Source organism: Pan troglodytes, chromosome 16, assembly GCF_028858775.2.
Source record: "Pan troglodytes isolate AG18354 chromosome 16, NHGRI_mPanTro3-v2.0_pri, whole genome shotgun sequence".
Classification (NCBI taxonomy): domain Eukaryota; kingdom Metazoa; phylum Chordata; class Mammalia; order Primates; family Hominidae; genus Pan; species Pan troglodytes.
This window is the reverse complement of record NC_072414.2, coordinates 52,182,707-52,202,952: the sequence shown is the minus strand read 5'-3', so window position 1 is coordinate 52,202,952 and position 20,246 is coordinate 52,182,707. Positions and strand designations below refer to the sequence as shown.

Genomic DNA, 20,246 nt, shown 5'->3' with positions numbered 1-20,246 from the left:
CATCATAAGGGACTTAATTTTTTATGGCTCTGGCTATTTCAGGGATGGCACCTTTGGTGTTATTTCAAATGTGTGAGTGAATAGCTGGGAAAGCACTCTAGTCAACATTGCAGCCCTCTGGTGTACCACACAAAATGAGGCAGCTGTCATAATAAGTAAATTTAGAAGTGAAAGTGAGCTTAAATATCCGGATAATTGAGGGAAATGGTTTTTAATGTAGTCTCGAGTTTTCTTCTAGTTGATTTTAGGATATTAGATTGAGTTGGTTTATAACACCCAAAAGTCCCTATGTGATCTGGATTTCGCCAGCCTTTCAGAGCTCTTCTGACCTTTTCCTCCTCCTTCCCTACAGTCTAGCTTTTCTGACTGTTGAATACGCCGTGATTGTTCCCACCTCCAGGTCTTTGCACTTGCTATTTCCTCTGCCAGGAACTGTCTTTCTTCCATATCTTTACAAGACTAGGTCTTTCTCATTATTACTAATTTTTTAAATAGACTTTATTAATTTTTTTAGAGATGGGGTCTTGCTATGTTGCCCAGGATGGTCTTGAACTCCTGGTCTCAAATAATGTGCTCCCTTCAGCTTCCCAAAGTGCTGAGATTACAGGCATGAGTCACTGTACGTGGCTTAGACTTCATTTTTTAGAGAAGTTTTAGGTTCACAGCAAAATTGAGGGAGAGTGTAGAGAGTTCGCATCCATCTTCTGCCCCCAGACACGCAGAGCCTCCCCACAATCAACATCCTGCACAGAGTGGTACATTTGTTAAAATCGATTAACCTGCATTGACACATCATCATCACCCAAATTCCATAGTTTACATGACAATTCACTCTTGGTTTTGTATGTTCTATGGGTTTGACCAGTGCATAATGACATGTATCCACCATAATGGTATCATACAGAACAGTTTGACTGCACTCAAGATCCTCTGTGCTCTGCCTTATCATCCCTCCCTTTCCCTAGCCCCTGCCCATTAATTTTTAAATCTCTGTTCAGATATTTCCTTCTCAGAAAAGCCTATCCTCAGCAGCGTGGCTAAAATAGCAACCTCTCCTCACCCTAGTCATTTTCTACCCCTTATCCTCTCTTATTTTCTCTCTAGCATTTACTAATACCTGAACATATTATGTCAATTTGGTTATATGGGTTTTTCCTACCTCTGTCCATTATAAGGTCCCTGAGTAGAATATATTGCTCACTGCTCTAGCCCCTGGCTTCTAGAATAGTTTCTGGCATATGGTAAGTCCTCAATAAATATTTGTGGAATGTATCAATCTACTGAGTTTCTTTAATGTGCCAGGGACTACACTGGTGATATGAACATGAGTTAGGTACGACTCCATCCCCAGAGGAACTTATTATTTAGAGGGGAAGTCACAATGTGATCAGGCAAGTGCCGTGACTCAGAGTGTTGCTATGAGAATCCAGTCAAGGGCTGCCTAAGTCAGAGTGGCGGAGTCAAGGAAGCTTACCCAGAGAAAGTCACACTGAGGTTAAGACTTGAAGGGGAAGGAGGACTTAGGCCGGGGAGTGAATGTTGTCGGTGCCCTACCCTCCCCGCTGTGGCATCCACCATAATGGTGTTCTCAGACTCTGCTACTTGTCTGAGGGCTCTCTCTCACTGGCAGGCTGGCAGGGCTAGGGAGTTAAGTTATCCCATCAGAGCAGCCCACAATCCTTGACTGATGGGAGCAAATCAATAAATACCCCATCCTCCCACTGGGAGGTCCCCCGGGGGATTGTGCCTCAGTCGCCCACAGTGACAACCTGCTTAGTAATGCTCGCATTACTGGTTTCCTTATCTTCCCTGTCTCATATCCCCTCCCCCACCTCTGCTTCTGAGATCACCTCCACAATAAATTACTTTCCCTCAAATCCTTGTTTCAGGTTCTTCTGGGAGAAACCAACTTAGGATGCCTGGCAAAGAAAAACAAAGCAAGGGCATTCTGTACAAAGACAACAGCTTTTATAAAAGGCCCAGACTTGTTTAGCAAATAATAAGAGATTAATTGTGAACTAATTGTGAGTGGCAGGAAATGATAGGAGATGAAGCTGGAGAAATTTGGACTGGCTCATTTGCCTCTTGAATGGGTTTTTCTAGGAAGAGTCATGGCGGATTTCCAGTCATGGTTCTCGCTATGTGAATAGGAATATATAATATATGTATGTATGTATATATCATGGGTTTTTATAAGTGATGAGATCTATAGTTTTGGAATAGAGTAAAGACACCTAGTTTGTGCTGGGAATTATACCCATAATCTCGTTCACCTTCAGATTAATTTTCTCATCAAATGTACTAATTAGACACACAGTAGTAATACAGGCAAATCACAATTTCATCTGTGAGAATGAAAGAACAATTGACGTAAAATACTTTGTACCTTGATCTGGAGTTTGGGAATCAAGACCTGAACAGCCCATCAGGAACAAAATGGCTTGTGCTTTGGCCTTCCCCTGCCTCCCGGCAGGTCTGATGGAAGGAAACTATCTGTGGCTTCCAAAATGTTTTTGGTCCCCACGTCCCTGACCTCCTGCCGTTTTTGAAGGGGAATCTTCAGAGAAACCCATGCTACATTTAACTTTGGGAGCTCTCCTGTGGGCTTGTGTCTAACCAGACACTGCCGATCTGAATATTTCCTGCATGCTAAGCAGACCATTGTCAGCCGCTTCCTCTAGGCTAGATTGTTATAAATGCTGTTTATGATCCTGCTATGACAACTGTGAAGGACATGGCAAAGAATGTATCACAGGATTATTCATCCACCAGCAGAATACCTAATAAGATTCTAAATGACCCAAGATGATAATAAGATCTAGCTTGTAGCAATAAGGTATTAATAAACTGCTTTTTTCAATAAGGGAGAGTCCTGGCATCATTACCCTGACATATTTGTTTTGCTTATATTTTGCGAACAAAGTAGGGCTGCTGGATTGAATAGGAAATTTATAAAAACTCCTGATGTATGAAAAATACAACCCACATGAAGTGGAACCCATAGGTTAAAGTCAAGAAAACAGCATTTGCCTATGACATCTGAGTGCCAGACTCCCAAGCCATCGATTCTAATTGTTCCGTGCCATTTGCCTTTGTATTTAAAAATTATATAAGAATAATATATTGCCCGCTGTTGACCACAAGGCCATAATTCAAATGAAGAAATTTAGTAAAATCATAAACCAGGGAAGTGCAGTGTGTATGAATAATGGATGAAGCGGGAACACTGAATTCAAAATGAAAGCTGAGATTCTGCCGGATGTTCCTGTTTTGAAAATAAAACTATTTGGTAGTAAGTTAATAAAAAATGAATTCTGTTCATTGTCACTCAACTATTCCTAGAGAGGGCAAGTGGCAGAGATTCGAGAACCTGCTGTTAGTCATTTTGTGAATAGAGGAACCGGAAAAGTTAGCTGCTCTCTCAGAGATGTAACTCTGTACCACCTTGATTTTTACCTTTCTGCCTTGTAGCTTCTCTCTGCAACAATACTGCACAAGGACAAGGCCCCAAAAGCTGAAAATACTTTTACTGGGAAAGTGGCCCTGTGCCTTGGAAGGTTTTTTCTAGTGGATTAAATTTAGCAGAGCAAATATCAGCATTGAAGTCAGCAGTTTTCTTTTTTTTTTATTGAGGTATAATTTACATACAACGAAATGTGCAGTTCCTGAGTGTAGATAGGTGGAAATTTTTTGACGAGTGAATTTCTGTGTAACTGTCAAAATGTCTGTGGAACCACTCAAAACAAGTTTCGGGGCTGGGCATGGTGGCTCACGCTTGTAATCCCAGCACTTTGGGAGGCCGATGCAGGTGGATCACCTGAGGTCAGGAGTTTGAGACCAGCCTGGCCAACATGCTGAAACCCTGTCTCTACTAAAAATACAAAAATTAGCTGTGCGTGGCGATGGGTGCCTGTAGTCCCTGTTACTCAGGAGGCTGAGACAGGAGAATCGCTTGAACCCGGGAGGCAGAGGTTGCAGTAAGCCAGGATCGCACCACTGCACTCCAGCCTGTGCGATAGAGTGAGACTCTGTCTTAAACAAACAAACCCCACAAATTTTGGAACATTGCCATCTCCCTAGAAAGTCTCCTAGTGCTTCATTCCTGTTATTACCACCTTCTTCTCCAGCCCCAGCAACCACTCTTCTGACTGCTATCACCATGGATTAGATTTGCTTGTTGTTGAACTTCAGACAAATGGAAACATACAGAATACTCTCATGTGTCTACATTTTTTTGCTGAACATAATATTTTTGAGATTCATGTCATTGTGTGTATCAACTATTGTATCAATGTGTATTATTCCTTGTTGCTGTCTGGATATACCACTTTGTATTTATCCATTCTCTTGTTGATGCACATTTGATTGTCTCCAGTTTGAGGCCATTATGAATAAAGCTCCCATGAACTTTTGGGTATCAGTCTGTTTTTATTAACTCAGAATGGATTATAGACTAGATATAAATGCTAAAACTACAAAAGTTCTAGAAGAAAAGGAAGTCTTCATAATCCTGGGGATGAACAACATTCCTTAGATAAGACACCAAAAACATGAACTATAATAAACAATTTTTAAATAGTACTTCAAAAAAATTAAAAAGTCTGCCCCTCGTGTACAAGTGCTTTTGTGGACCTGTGTTTTCATTTATTTTATGTAAGTACCTAGAAGTGGGATTACTGGGTCATGTGGTAGATGCATAAGAAGCTGCCAAATGGTTCTTCAGCATGTTACTCCGTTTTATACTCCCACCAGCAGTGTGTGAGCGTTCCAAATATTTCATGCCCTTGCCAACACTTAGTATTGTACAGTTCTTTTATCTTGGCCATTCTCATGGGTTTGACCTGGCAGCCCATTGTGGTTTTAATTATCAACAATGTTTTAAAACTTAAAAATAACCCAACAGGTTAGACTGGCAACTGACTGGATTTGTGTTGAGATTGGAATCACAATTTCCACATTTGCTTTTGTGTGAAGTCCACACATCAATCATCGAGAGCTGAATAGTTTGGTCATTGCACTTTAGACTACCAGGTCAACTTCAAATTGCCTTTGACCACATTTCTTCAGTGTTTACCTCCAACTCCAGCTCCTTTGCCCATCATTTAGTCATAACTCTTGAAAAAATGATTTAACATAGTTAAGTGTTCCACCTGACTGGTCTAAAAGGCACATGACAAAAATGACCCAAACCTTACGGGAAATGGCCCAAATTATAAAGAGTATTATTTTCTTTGTAGGACAAGCTATGCAGGGGTTCTAAAACTGCCTTTCTGTTGTAGAAGTAGATTGCTCAAAGCCTGCACTGGGGCACTGGTTTAGAAGAATGCCTAATGGACATCTCAAGAAATTCTGGACATTCTCAAGAAATTCCATTCTGGACCCACATTTTTCCAACTAAAATATAATAAAATTGCTGTCTGCTACCTATAGGTTATGGCATTTGCTGTCAGTGAATCTCTTGACAAATACAATAAGAATTTTACCTTCTTCTTTTCTTTTTGACCATCAATTTTTAAAAATAGAAACTTCTAATTTTGGAATAATTTTAGACTTACAGAAAAGTTGCAGAGATAGTACAGAGAGTTCCTATGTATCCTTCACCAATTTTCCCCTAATATCAGCATCTTATCTAATAACCATTTTACCTTCTTTTTAACACAAATTTATATACTTTTAATCCACCTTGTGGGATGTATTTACATATGGATGGATCCTAGTGAGTTGTAACTGGAATACTTACATTCCTTCTTTCTTTTCCTTGTGGACCATAAGAAAATAGCAGTGTTTTCCAGGAGGGATACCTTCAATGTTCTTTAGGACAGACTTCATATTACTGATCTTCAAAAAGCTGCCATTGCATGATGTACTGAGAAGACCAGGAAGCCTCCTGGTGTCTGATGGTTACACTGCTCCGCTCTAAAAAAAAAAGTGGCTGAAGGCTGTTCCCTTAATATAAATTGCCCTTTCTATGTGGTGTGACCTTGTAGCCCTGGCCACAGCTGATGTCCTGGATATTGATACCTGTCACAAAGGCACTTAGCTATAGGCTGAGCATAACAAAAATGCTGATGACACTGTAGTGATGACAATAACAACAGCAGACATTGATTGAACATTTACTACAATCAACTTTATGATCTACAGAATACTTCCTACAGCTTAATACTTTTGTTAGGAAAATGACCCATGGGATATACAACACATACCTTCATTATCCTGTTGGGGTTGCTATGCTCTGCCACTAGGGGGTAGTATCATTGCTACTGTCTTATATCCACCAAATGCAAATTCTGTTTACACTTTTAAAATTCTTTCTAGGTCCATTTTTTTCCCATTTAAAATGAATATACATGATCTTCCAATTAGTTTATACAGTAGTTTGAATAATTTAAGAAATGAACCTGGTGTCTCATAAATGCTTCAAAAGAAGTATAGGGACAATTTTCTTTTCTCTCTCTTGACTCCATTATTTTATGTCTTCATTAATTATTCTACTTGTAATAGTCTTACTTGTTACAAAAAGTGTCTACTATCAGTAATAAATTATTAGTACATACTTTCTGTGCTTTGCACTTGCCTATAGCGCACTATCTTTTAACCATTTATATAAGCGGGGACATTTATATGTTCAGATACTTTGGGAGGGAGGGGAAATGCATCTCATATATTGGGGGACATGGCATAAGACACGCACTCTGACCTCAAGAACCTTACAGTTTGATTGTGGAGATGAAATGTAGACGCATCAGATTTAAAGCACCAATGTTAAAATCTCCCAGCACTGTGGAGAATTGATCAATTTCTCCTTGTAATTCAGCTAAATTTTTTGCTTCATATAGTTTGAGGCAATGTTCTTTGGTTCGTTCAATCTCATGATTGTTATATCTTCTTGGTGAGTTGGTCCTTTTTCTTCCTCATATACTAATGACTCTTCTTCTAATAAGAATTTTTCCCCTTATTTTTTTTTTCTAATCTTAGTCTTTAAAAACTTTCTTTGGATTAGATTTGACTCATACATGTTTTTCAATCATTTCTTTTCAACTTATTTGTGTCATTGTATTTCATACTTGTCTGTTATAAACAGCATATAACTAAATTATTATAAATTTAACAGGCCAAGTGTGGTGGCTCACACCTGTAATCCTAGCACTTCTGGAGTCCAAGGCAGGGGGATTGGTTGAAGCCAGGAAATAGGAAGGCTTGAGGAGGGGGAGACAGATGGAGGAAAGCTAGCATGGCTAGCCTGGGCAATATAGTAAGATCTCATTTCTACGAAAAAAAAAAAAAATTTAAAAAATTAACCAGCCACTGGCGCTTGTGCCTGTGGTCCCAACTACTTGTGAACCTGAGGTGGGAGGATCACTTGAGCCCAAGAGTTGAAGGCTGCAGCAAGCTATGATTGTACCACTTGCACTGCAGCCCAGGTGACAGAGCAAGACCCTGCCTCTAAAAGAAAAAGTTAAGAATATCTATTCTTAATTGACTAGCTTGGTCCATTCATGATTTAAGCCATAATTTCTTTGGACTTTTTATTCAACAACTTTTCTTGGCTTTTTTTTTTTTTTCCTCCTTCACTGGCTTCCCTTAGATAGACTGAATTTTCTTTATGCCCCACCCCCCTCGTACTGGTTTGAAAGTTATATATCTACTTCTTACTTTTTAGTGGCCATTCAATTTTTAACACATATACTTAGAGTTGAAATTCAATACTTCTTCCCTTCTCTCAAATAATACAAGAAGCTTTGTACCCAAAGGTCTCTCTCACCATCTTGGATATTTTTCCCCTAGGATTTTGATTCTTCCTTGGTTAAAACTTTGTCATCTTTACTATTTTTCAGTGAGTATTTTTTTTAGATTTGCCTCACAATTTCTTGCCTCACTATTGCTCCTTGCAATGCTATTCCTTCATTCTGGGTTCAATTGTCTTCCTCCTACAATACATCCTTTAGCAGTTCTTTCAGCAAAGGTGGTGAACAGTAATGTCTCACAATCTTTATTTGATTGTAATATCTTTACCTTGTCATTCTACCTGAGTGATAATTTTGCTGACTTATTTTCTCCTCAGCACTTTGAAGGCATTATTCCTTTGTCTTCTGGTCTCTCTTTTTAAAAAAATCTTCATTGGATTATGGCATTCATATAGAAAAAGCACACCCATCATGGATACAGGTAATGAGCACATGTAATCAACAAGGAAATGTAATCAGAACTAGGTCAAGAAACTAAACATGGCCAGCACCCTAGAAGCTCCCTCATGGCCCCTGCCAGCCGCTAGTCCCCCAGCAGTTAAACACTATCCAGATTTCTACCAGCACTGATTACTTTTGTTTTAGTTTTTAATTTTGGTGATGACAAATCTGCCAGCCAGGCACGGTGGCTCACACCTGTAATCCCAGCACTTTGGGAGGCTGAGGCAGGCAGATTACCTGAGGTCGGGAGTTCAAGACCAGCCTGACCAACATGGTGAAACCCCGTCTCTACTAAAAATACAAAATTAGCTGGGTGTGGTGGCGGGCACCTGTAATCCCAGCTACTCGGGAGGCTGAGGCAGGAAAATCGCTTGAACCTGGGAGGCAGAGGTTGCAGTGAGCCGAGATTGCGCCATTGCACTCTAACCTGGGCAACAAAAGTGAGACTCTGTCTCAAAAAAAAAGAAAAAGAAAAAGAAAAATCTGTCACCAACCTAATCTTTATAGTTCATCTGTCTTTGTTTAGGATTTTATTAGTGAAGATCTGCAGTTTCATTAGGATGTATATAGCTGTGGATTTTTCTTTGCCCTGCTTTACTTTCTGTGTTTCCTAAATCTAGGGATCTGTTTTCATAAATTCTGGAAAATCTCACCCATGATCTCACTGAATATTGCTTCTCTTTCATCCTTTTTACTCCTTCCTTTTGGAACTCCTAAGAAACGTATATTGAATCTTTTTATTCTATTCTGCATAACTTTTAGCTTTTATATTTCCTATCAATTTTTCTATGCTGCATTGTGGTTAATTCCCTGATTTATCTTTCCTTTCATCGATTCTCTTCTGTTGTATCTGTTATGTTATGGATTGAATTGTGTCCTCCAAAAATGTTACATTTAAGTCCTAATCTTAGTATCTCAGAATGTGGCCTTATTTGGAGATAGGATTGTTGCAGAGGTAATCAAGTTAAAATGAGGTCGTTAAGGTGGCCCTAATCTACTATGACTTGTGTCCTTATAAAAAGGGGTAATTTGGACACAGAGGCATGCCCAGAGGGAGGACTATGTGAGGAGGCATAGGGAGAATGCCATGTGAAGATTGGAGCTTTGCTGCAACAAGCCAAGGAACACCGGGGGCTAGAAGAAGCTGCAAGAGACAAGGAAGGAACTTCTCCTTTCAAGTTTCAGAGGGAGGGAGCAAGACCCTGCTAACATCTTGATTTTGGGTTTAAAAAAGCATCTAAAAGTACATTTCTGGCAATACATTTCTGTTGTTCAAAGCCACCCAGTTTGTGGCACTTTGTCACGGCAGCCCTAAGAAACTAATACATTATTTATTTAGTTTTAAATTCACTGTGTTTTATCAATTTCCAAAAGTATGACATGATTTGTTTCCAAATGTATTTTTTATTATAGGGTGTCTTGTTCTTGTATCGTGCCTTCAAATCTTTCTTTAATATCTTTAGTTATTTTATTTTTAATTTTTTGGAGATAGGACCTTGGTCTTTCACCCGGGCTGGAGTGTAGTGGTGCAGTCACAGCCCACTGCAGCCTCAACCTCCCAGGCTCAAGTGATCCTCCCACCTCATCCTCCCGAGTAGCTGGGACTACAGTCATGTGTCACCACACCAGACTAATTTTTAAAATTTTTTGTAGAGACAGGATCTCACTATTTTGACCACGCTGGTCTCAAACTCCTAGACTCAAGTGATCCTCCCACCTTGGCCTCCCAGAGTGCTGCGATTACAGGTGTGAGCCACCATGCCTGGCCTACTTATTTTAAATATACTTATTTTTATTGCTGGTTTCAGGTTGTTCTATTATCTTAAGTTATTAGTGTATTACCTTCCTGTTTGTTATATCTGCTTACTCTTTCTTATAGAGAATTATTTTCTTTTGTGATTTGTAATTTTTTTCTTTTAAGTATTAGCTTAGCAGGAGTTTTCTCCATCTTGGGGATGTTCCATGCTCCTGGGGTTGTGAAAATGTTTCTACAGAGTAGTTTTACATTTCTTATGATGGGCATCTCAGTCGTTTTATTGGTATGCATCCAGTTTTTACTTTAATTTCTTCACTGAGATTTCCTTACACGTGGATAATGTGAGTTTAGACCCTACACCTGCATGGTCAAATAGACTTGGAGGTTTGATTTCCCATAACTGACTTTCTTTACCACTTGGATCTGGGAAAAGACTAAGTTCCTTTCTCTTCCCTTTTTGCTGTGCCTTCTAGGATCTTGATTTCATAGCTGGTTGTCAGTTCTAATTCCCCACCTTGCGTAGGCCTTCTCCACCTCTCCTGTTGCTGAATGGGTGTTTCGACCCCAGCCCCTGGTCTTTATGGCCCAAATCTAGACCCACACCTTGCTGAGTCCCCAGAGCGTGAGTTCACAGATGACACCATGGCAGCTCTGGCTGTTGTTCCTCCTCATTTCTTGTACCTGGGAATTTCTATTTTATTCTCTCTTTCTCATTTTTTCTTACAAGTTTGGTTCTGTTTCAGAAGCTTTTTGCTACATTTCCCCCTGTATTTCTCTGCACTTTTAGAAGTAGATTGAAGCTGTGTTTCTGCAGTCTGCCATTTCACTGGAGCAGAAAGCCAGGACAAATGACTGACAATGAATGTTTGTGCAGAATGGGCAGTACAAGCTGATAGAGGTTTTCAGGAGGGAGAAATTCACTGAAGAATGGGAACAGCTGAGCACTGAGGAATGCTAGGTAGAGTTCAGGTAAGGGAAGGGTTAAATGTTTTAAAAATATTTTAACATTTCAACTAGATTTGGGGTTCTATATAAAGACAAGGCCATGCATCTAATGTCCAGCATGATCATATGCACATTAAACATTTTTATATTCTGCAGATTGACAACTTTTCTCCTCTGTCTGTTCTTCCCTATGCGTTTGCCTTTGTAGAAACAAAACTGTGCTCTGTGAACCACAGGAAGCCAGGTTTTTGTAGGAATCACCACATGGCTTCAAAACCTTACCATGCTGACTTAGTCCTCAAGGCAGTGGATGGCTGTGAATAAGGAAATTAGATGGTGTTCCTAGAGTGCTTAAACCTGTAGTGAATGGAGAAAGAAGGCTCAAGTCAGAATTTTGGTTTTTAATTTTTAATTTCATTAACTGTGACTTCGTTGTCTGAAAAGACTGTGGGTAGCAAATCTCTCGCTCTACTTTGGAAATGCCCTCAACACCTACTAAAGTGGAGATATCTACTTAATCTAACTCCTAGAATTAGCTTAGGTAGATCAGATCACAATCTAATCTTTGTAACTATAGGGTAGTTACAAAGATTAAATGAGAAAGCAGAAGTGAACATGCTTTAGAATAAAAATATATTTTATAGGACAGGCAGCAGACTCTAGAGGCTCAGAGCACAGACGCCAGAGGCACACTGAGTTTGAAGCTCCAGCTCTGCCTCTGAGAAGCTGTTATAATTTAAATCTTTGTCTAGTTTCCTCATATGTAAAATGTGGTTAATAACAGATGTACCTCTTAGGGTTGTTGTGGGAGTGTAATGAGATAATATTGCCTGATACGTAGTAAGTTCTCAATGAGTAGTAGTTTTAATTACATTCCTTGATATTATCATCTGTATAAGAGGATTAATCTTAGGTCCAGGAACCCCAAGCAAGGCTAGAAATAAGATTGCAGTGTTTGAGAACTCTCTGAAACTGTCCCCCAAATTTTGTGTGTATGTGCATTTGTAGTGGAGTGGTGCATTTTTCTTGAGCAAAAGTCCATTTTTATCATCAGATTCTGAAAAAGATATGCCACCCAAAAAGTGTTCAGAAGCACTGTTGTTTGAATCTAGGACTTTGTTTCAATCTAAGGACTATAGAGCTGCATAATCTTATGCATTCCAAATAGGCTCTATGGCCCCTGGTTAGTTCAATAAATATTTATTATTATTATTATTATTATTATTATTATACTTTAAGTTCGAGGGTACATGTGTACAATGTGCAGGTTTGTTACCTATGTAAACATGTGCCCTGTTGGTGTGTTGTACCCATTAACTCATCATTTACATTAGGTATTTCTCCTATTGCTATCCCTCCCCCCTACCCCTACCCCACAACAGGCCCCAGTGTGTGATGTTCCCCTTCCTGTGTCCAAGTGTTCTCGTTGTTCAATTCCCACCTATGAGTGAGAACCTGCGGTGTTTGGTTTTTTGACACTGTGATAGTTTGCTGAGAATGATGGTTTCCAGCTTCATCCATGTCCCTGCAAAGGACATGAACTCATCCTTTTTTATGGCTGCATAGTATTCCATGGTGTATATGTGCCACATTTTCTTGATCCAGTCTATCACTGACGGACATTTGGGTTGGTTCCAAGTCTTTGCTATTGTGAATAGTGCCACAATAAACATATGTGCGCATGTGTCTTTATAGCGGCATGATTTATAATCCTTTGGGTATATACCCAGTAATGGGATGGCTGGGTTAAACGGTATTTCTAGTTCTAGATCCTTGAGGAACCGCCACACTGTCTTCCACAGTGGTTGAACTAGGTTACAGTCCCACCAACAGTGTAAAAGTGTTCCTATTTCTCCACATCCTCTCCAGCATCTGTTGTTTCCTGACTTTTTAATGATCGCCATTCTAACTGCTGTGAGGTGGTATCTCATTGTGGTTTTGATTTGCATTTCTCTGATGGCCAGTGATGATGAGCATTTTTTCATGTGTCTTTTGGCTGCATAAATGTCTTCTTTTGAGAAGTGTCTGTTCATATCCTTTGCCCACTTTTTGATGGGGTTTTTTTCTTGTAAATTTGTTTGAGTTCATTGTAGATTCTGGATATTAGCCCTTTGTCAGATAAGTATATTGCAAATGTTCAATAAATATTGATGAAGAGCTGGGCCCTGGTCCGTGGTGGTCACTCAGCCATGCAGGAGCAACACCTTTGCCCAGGTAACTCTGTCTGTACCTAGAAGGGAAATGGTAACCTCTTGAGGGACTCAAATGAGAATTCAGAAAATCACTCTGATGTTTTTACCATCACTGTCGTATCTTCCTTTATGGGCAATTTTAGTGAAAGCCAAGTCAACTTTATCACTAAGGTGGTCCATGAAAGTATGGAAGATTTACTTCAAGCTTTTCTTTGGGGGAAGTGTAAAAATTTCCCCTTTCCCATGAAGTGACATGAGAGCCTTTTGTTATTTCCAGTGAAAATGGAAGGTCAGGAGATTGGGAGACCTTGGTGAAGTATCCTAACATACAGGATGGAGAACTCCTCAAACTTCACGAATTTTAAGAACCATTAGATTGTTTTCTTCTGTTCTTTGAACTTGCGTTTGCATTGACTCAGCTCAGGCATTTAAACAGATTTAGAAAGACTTCCAAACATGTAAATGTCAAACTTTATTTCTTTTTAATGATGTGTGTCATCTAAATAGTGATGCCATCAATAGGGAATGTTGTATTTTTGTTATTTTCTTACCTTTTGCTCTCAGATGCCTTTTAACATATGTAAAAATATTTATATAGTGTTTCAAGTCTGCAGCATTCAGTACAGAAATGCTCTTTTCAGTTCTCCCTTTTGGTAATATCATATTTAACTCAAAAGAAGTCATAGGCATATTGGGGGCAGATAGTTGGTACAAATCTGACAAAAAGCTAATGAGCTCTCCTGTGATTATCAGGGAGGACGGTGACTCATTAAATCTCATTTCCTGGGCAAGTCCACATAGGGAGAAGAAATTAACTGAAATAAAGGCCTGAGAACCTAATGCAGTCAGATTTATGGGCAGCTGTATAAGCAGCCACATGATAATCAGTGCAAATAGTAAAATGTTTTAATGAGTTTCTGTGAAATATTTAATGGGTTACTCTATGATTTTTTTTTAAAGTTTGGTTGCTTTCTATTGGAAATTGGCTCCTTAGAAGGGAGGGTCCTGAAACCAAGTGGGGGTGTCTTTTGGTTGAATTCCATCCAAACTGTCGTTTCCCTGCGTAGACCTTTTTTATGTATATGTATTAAACACTGTCATTGATATTCACAGCTATGTTGAAAAGAGGGTCAGGACGGTTAGAATCCATAAATACTTCTCCTTTTGGTTCAAAAGTATGTAAGTATCTGCTTAGAATTAATCCTCTTTCACGTTCCTTAGAGTGCATCATTTTTCATTCTGAGGGTTTTCCGCTGCTTGGAAGAAAATTTTCCAAAAGAGGGCAAACCATAAGCAAAATAAAGAAGAGACTGCAATTTGGTTTTGACAACTTAACTTCCCTTTAAATGTCCATTTTCACCTACTTTGTATTTCCTTTATATTCCTCAACCTTGGGTACTGGTAGCTTTCAAAGCATGCTTTAGTTAAATGACGACAGCTTAAGTTACTGCTTTTCCTAGTGACTCAACGGGGACTCGTAAATGCAAATAAATTAATTTATAGTAGGAGAATTTTAGATGTCATAATGGAGTGGGTGGGTTCATGATACCTGGAAGGTCTCAAATTGCACTCATTCATCAGGCCAGCCTTGTTGCTTGACCATCTCATATAGATCGGCCCTTACAACTCTGTTGGAGGAATGTCAGTTGACTGGTGAAGAGATATTAAGAAGTGGTCTGTGTGATGCCTGTTGCTATATGAGTGGTTGTCTCATCACATAACCTCATTTGGGAACCTCATCCTGAAACAAGAGATCACTCTCAGTTTTATGTTCTTTCCCCAACCTTGGTATTTCTAGATTCTATCCATGTCATCTAATTCTAGACTTGGAACTAAGACCCATGCTTTCTGCCATAACCATGGAAAGAAGGATCTTCTACAGGTATGATTTATTTTTAAAGGGCCATGGGCAGGATTCCTGATGGGAAAATCATCCCAGACAACCTTTTGTTAGCAAAGGTGGGTGTGCCAGTGCAAAATGTCAAGATGATTTAGACTAATTCATGTCCCAACTCATGTTCACATGAGACATCCAGTATTTGAGGCTATTTATCTTTTAACATCACAGTTATCTAAGATAACATATTAGGGCAGACGATGTCAAAAGAAGGGGGAGAGGTATGTAGGGATCTCAGTTCACAATGTGAAAAGTGATTGAGTGAAAGTATCATATCCTCTTGACTCAAAAGTGTACATTAAGAAAATGATGTTAATGTTTTATAGTTCATAAAATCATGTTACAGTTCATCAATATGCTTAATATAGTATTTTGTTATTTTCTTCCATACTGTCCATGATTAAATACTGTAATCAATATTTTCTTAGAGTTTAGGAAATACCATTCATTCCTTCTAGGCTAGAATGTCTTATTCACAACTTGTTGATTGTATTTTAGCTTGTAAAACCACCACCACCAAATCTCTTCTATAGCTGAGGAGAGGAAGGCCAGGCAGCTCTTTAAAAAATGAAAGTATTTAAATTGGAGAAAACCCAGCTTAAACATGGCAAGTGGCTGAACTTAAGCTGTCAAGGCCAAGCTGTTGTGAATGGGAACCTAACTCAAGGTCCTGTGGCAGACATCAAGTTAAGGGTGTATCCAAAGTTAGAGGCCAGGGCAGTAAAAGACAATGGACAAATTCAGAGTAACACAGGTTTCAGAAGCAGAATTTGTAAAGAATGCTGGGAGCAAAAGTGTTAACTGTGAAGGAATGGGATGAATGGGGAAAGAAACTTAGACATTCTTACTTTTAGGCTGGGCATGGTGGCTCATGCTATAATCCCAGCACTTTGGGAGGCTGAGGCCAGAGGATTGCTTAAGCCCAGTTCAAGACCAGCCTGGACAACATAGGGAGACCCTGTCTCTCCAAAAAATAAATAAAATTAGCCAGGCGTGGTGGCACATGCCTTTAGTCCCAGCTATGCAGGAGACTGAGGTGGGAGGGTTGCTCGAGCCTGGGAGGTGAAGGCTGCAGTGAGCTGTGAATGTGCCACTGCACACTCCATCTTGTGTGAAAGACTGAGACCCTGCCTCAAAAATCAAAAAAATTCTTACTTTTAATTTGTGTGCTTCAGTTGCTATTTTATAATGAGCTTATAATTTTTTAATTTAAGAAACTATGAAAATTAAAAGAAAAAATATACCCCAGAAGTAAAAGTGGCTTGCAACTGCTGAGGTACAGGCCTGGCAAATCCAGAATAACTTATTAAGATAATTATTAGCAACTGCCCTACTTCTATATGCCCATCCTACAACTCTCTGTCTCTTGGGCCTGCCCCTGACAACATGGGACCCAGACAGTCTCTCATCGCAACAAGACTCCTCCTCCAGTGATTCCTCAAGCAGTGATTGAAGGAAGCGGTCTACCTGTAGGCCATACAGACTACTGGATCAAAAAGCACCCAGGAGGAGTCAGTGGTTGAGGTTTGCCTCCTGTAAACCTGGAAGGTTACATGGCTTGTTGCATGCTAATGGCAGAGAGGAGAATCAAATGCCCTGTTTTATGAAAACAAATATTAATTTTCCCACTGCTGTGGTCTGAGTGTGACCCCAAAATTCATACGTTGAAACTTACTTGCCAATGTGATAGTATTAAGGGGTGGACCTTTAAGGGGTGATTAAGTCATGAGGTCAGAGCCCACATAAATGGGATTAGTGACCTTATAAAAGAGGTGCCAGGGAGCTGTTCATGCTTTCTGCCATGTGAGGATGCAGCGACATGGTGCCATCTATGGAGCAAAGGAGGAGGACTCATCAGACATTGAATCTGCCAGCATGCTGATCTTGGTCTTTCCAGCCTCCAGAACTGTGACAATTAATTTCTATTATTTGTAAATTACCCAGTTTAAGGTATTTTGTCATAGCAGCCAAAACAAACTGAGACACTCATGCTTTAAGGCCTTTGGTCAGTGTCTACCTGGAAAGGAGCCTTGTTTGCCCTCAAAGGCCAAGAGCTGAGAAAGCTAGACATCACTAATGCTCATGTTTTCTCGTGCCATGTCAAGGCAAACCAAAGGGAAAAAAAAAATCTTTCTTTCCCTTCTCTTTCATGTGCATGGCACAAGAAAATGAAGGTATGTGGAGGCCCATTTGTGGTCAAAAGTGTATAAATCTTGTGTAAATCTAGCTTCATGATTTAAGTGAAAGTGGAGAGGGGATGCAATCGAAACTACCAATGCTATTTATTTCTATTCCAGGAGGATGTTGGTCCACAGGCTGTACCTTCAGTTCATTTGAATTCCTGGTTTTCAGTCACCTCCATCCATATTGCATCTTCTTTTCTTTTATTGTCAGCTACTGCTTATTCCTAAGCATCCTTTTTACTTGAAATACTTCTGTAGCTTTGAAATCTAAGTCCCGGAAACAAGTGTGGCTATTTGGGTGTGTGTACCTTTTTTAAAGTAGGCACTGTTTCTGAGTTGAAACTGACCTGTACATGAGTAAAGAATTCAGTGATTTAAACAAGGGCCAATAATTTTTCCTGGGCCTCAGGTGGCAAAAAATTTTGAAAAATAGTATCCTCGTAGGAATAGCCAGCAATGACTTGATGGTGGTATTCTTCCCCTGGCTCACATCCCTGCCTTACTGAGAGTTGGAGCCAAATGGGTGGTGGGTGAATGTTAATGAAACATTACGAGTCCCTGGCAGCAACCAGCAGAATCACAGAGTTGCTTTACTGTGTGCTCCTGTTCACCTTACATGTCTATTTTTCCCCTTCAGACTTCAGTGGTTTTTCCAGTGCTCCCCTTTTGAAAAAGATTGATGTGGCTGGCAATGGCGAGGGGATTAACATGAATAACAAATTATTCTTACACGTTTGAAGTTATAGGCCTATTATACTTGCCCTTTAGGGAAACACTGGGCTTTACCAAGCTATTGTTATTCTCAACAAATTGCAATAATTATTAGTGCTACGAGTTGGGTTCCTTGGTTTAAGCTTAGCATATACAAATCATCTGTGCCTTTTGGGAAGCTCCTTTCACTACCTGATTCACAGAGAAATGAGCTGCATGGGATAGGGGAGTATTTCCCAACCCTAAAATGTCCAACTAAGCTTTTTTTTTTTTTTTTTTTTTTTTGAGAAGGAGTCTCGGTCTTGTTGTCCAGGCTAGCATACAATAACGTGATCTTGGCTCACTGCAACCTCCACCTCCCGAGTTCAAGCAATTCTCCTGCCTCAGCCCCCGAAATAGCTGGGATTACAGGTGCTCAGCACCATGCCCGGCTAATTTTTCTGTATTTTTAGTAGAGATGGGGTTTCACCATAATGGCCAGGCTGGTCTCCTGACCTCAAGTGATCCGCCCACCTCGGCCTCCCAAAGTGCTGGGATTACAGGCATGAACCAACACGCTGTGCCGCAACTAAGCTTTAAACTGTCTAAAGGCATTACAAAGAAGAGATGGATAAAGAAAACCTACAGAAACTGTATTTGTTCATGAGGGAGTGGAATAGAGAGTGTGTGCACCAGATAGAAATAGTTTGCCCTGACAACCCACAAGAATGGTGGTTAGGAAACAGAGACTTAGAAATAGCATCAATGTTGCTTTTTAAGTGGCGGGTTAAGATCTCCAATCAAGTCCAAATCAATTGTGTGACTATGATAACTATATAATCTCTCAGAGCGATCCTTTGCTCATCTTTAATATAGGTATAATAAAATACTGCAGTTAGAGAAGTAAATATAATAGCAAAAGTTTCTTACTGTGTACATGCTTTTTATAACTATTTTTTTTAGTACTGCTAATACTGGCTTGCCTGCCTCTTATATTTCAATTTCTGATGATAGTCTTCAAAAAGAGAGCCCTCCAATGGGCTGAATAAAGCCTCTACATGGAAGAATATGGGTCAAATCAATATAATACATTGTATTCAACACTTATTTGAACAGCCGGATTGAAACCACAGCAGCACCAATAAGTAGCTGTGTGACTCCAAGAAAGTTACTCACCAATACAACACGTCAGTTTCTCTGTCAACCAACAGTACCTATTTCAGGGTTGTTGTGAGAATCAAATAAGGTAGTTACCTGCAAAGCTCTTAGAAGAGCACTGCGAAGTTATTATCTCAGCATAACAGGTCTCCAAGTCTCCTGGGAAGCTCCACAGGTTCCATGGTGATAGGATGAGAACACACGTGTTTCTGTCTTCTTAGGAGGTGCTACTGTTCTTCCCAGGGGCGGGGTCCACTCCTTTCTTAGGGGCGCCATATTGGCATTATCAAAATTGTTGTGTTGGTCCATTTCTGGGAGGATGCTCATGTGCTCTATCTTCTTTATGAGCAGGCTGTTCTTCTCTCAGGACAGTGACTATCGTGGACTAGCTGCCTGAGTTACAACACTGTTCAAGATTTTGCCATTAACAAGAAATTCTAAACCTCTATATCTCAGGGGGTCACGTCTCCTTCGGTGGGAAAAGAGCAAGATTCATTTCCTTTCCCCATTACCAAATGGGGAAATTTCTGATGGAAAGTAAGTGAACGAATTAAAATGTGGTAGAATTAAGATCAGATATTAAGATTTTCTGGGGGTTTTTTTGTTTTTGTTTGTTTGGTTGGTTTTTTTTTTTTGTTTTTTGAGACGGAGTCTCGCTGTGTCACCCAGGCTGGAGTGCAGTGGCACCATCTTGACTCATTGCAAGCTCTGCCTCCTGGGTTCACGCCATTCTCCTGCCTCAGCCTCCCGAGTAGCTGGGGCTACAGGTGCCCGCCACCACACCTGGCTAATTTTTTGTATTTTTAGTAGAGACGGGGTTTCACCGTGTTAGCCAGGATGGTCTAGATCTCCTGACGTCGTGACCCACCTGCCTCAGCCTCCAAAAGTGCTGGGATTACAGGCTTGAGCCACCGCACTCAGCCAGATATTAAGATTTTCTAGGCAGGGGATTGAATTAAATAATACCCCAAAACTCCTTTCCTTAGGCCCTTGAAGTGATTACTTTTCATATTAGGACAATTACCAGCCTACAATCTCCCGATTGAGATGTACATGGAAGACAGCACATGGCTTAAATGCTATACCAAGAAATAGAGGTGCATCTTTCACAAACCTTGGTGTGAAAGCTTGGATTAACAAAAGAGAATACTACTTACAACCGCTGGTTTAAAAACATCACAGTAAGGTTTTCAGAGTCTTTTACAGGTTATTATAGGTTATTGCTCTCCTTTTACA

At 39.9% G+C, this 20,246-nt stretch overlaps 1 long non-coding RNA gene across 1 annotated transcript; it reads right to left on the bottom strand.

Annotated features, from left to right (window-relative positions):
- Window positions 1-479: 479 nt before the first annotated feature.
- On the bottom strand, window positions 480-19,188 carry LOC107968521 (uncharacterized). The gene is made up of 3 exons (XR_001709702.3): window positions 19,107-19,188; window positions 5,741-5,916; window positions 480-743 (listed from the first exon to the last, which is right to left on the bottom strand). It is a non-coding gene; the product is annotated as an uncharacterized LOC107968521 (long non-coding RNA).
- Window positions 19,189-20,246: the final 1,058 nt, after the last annotated feature.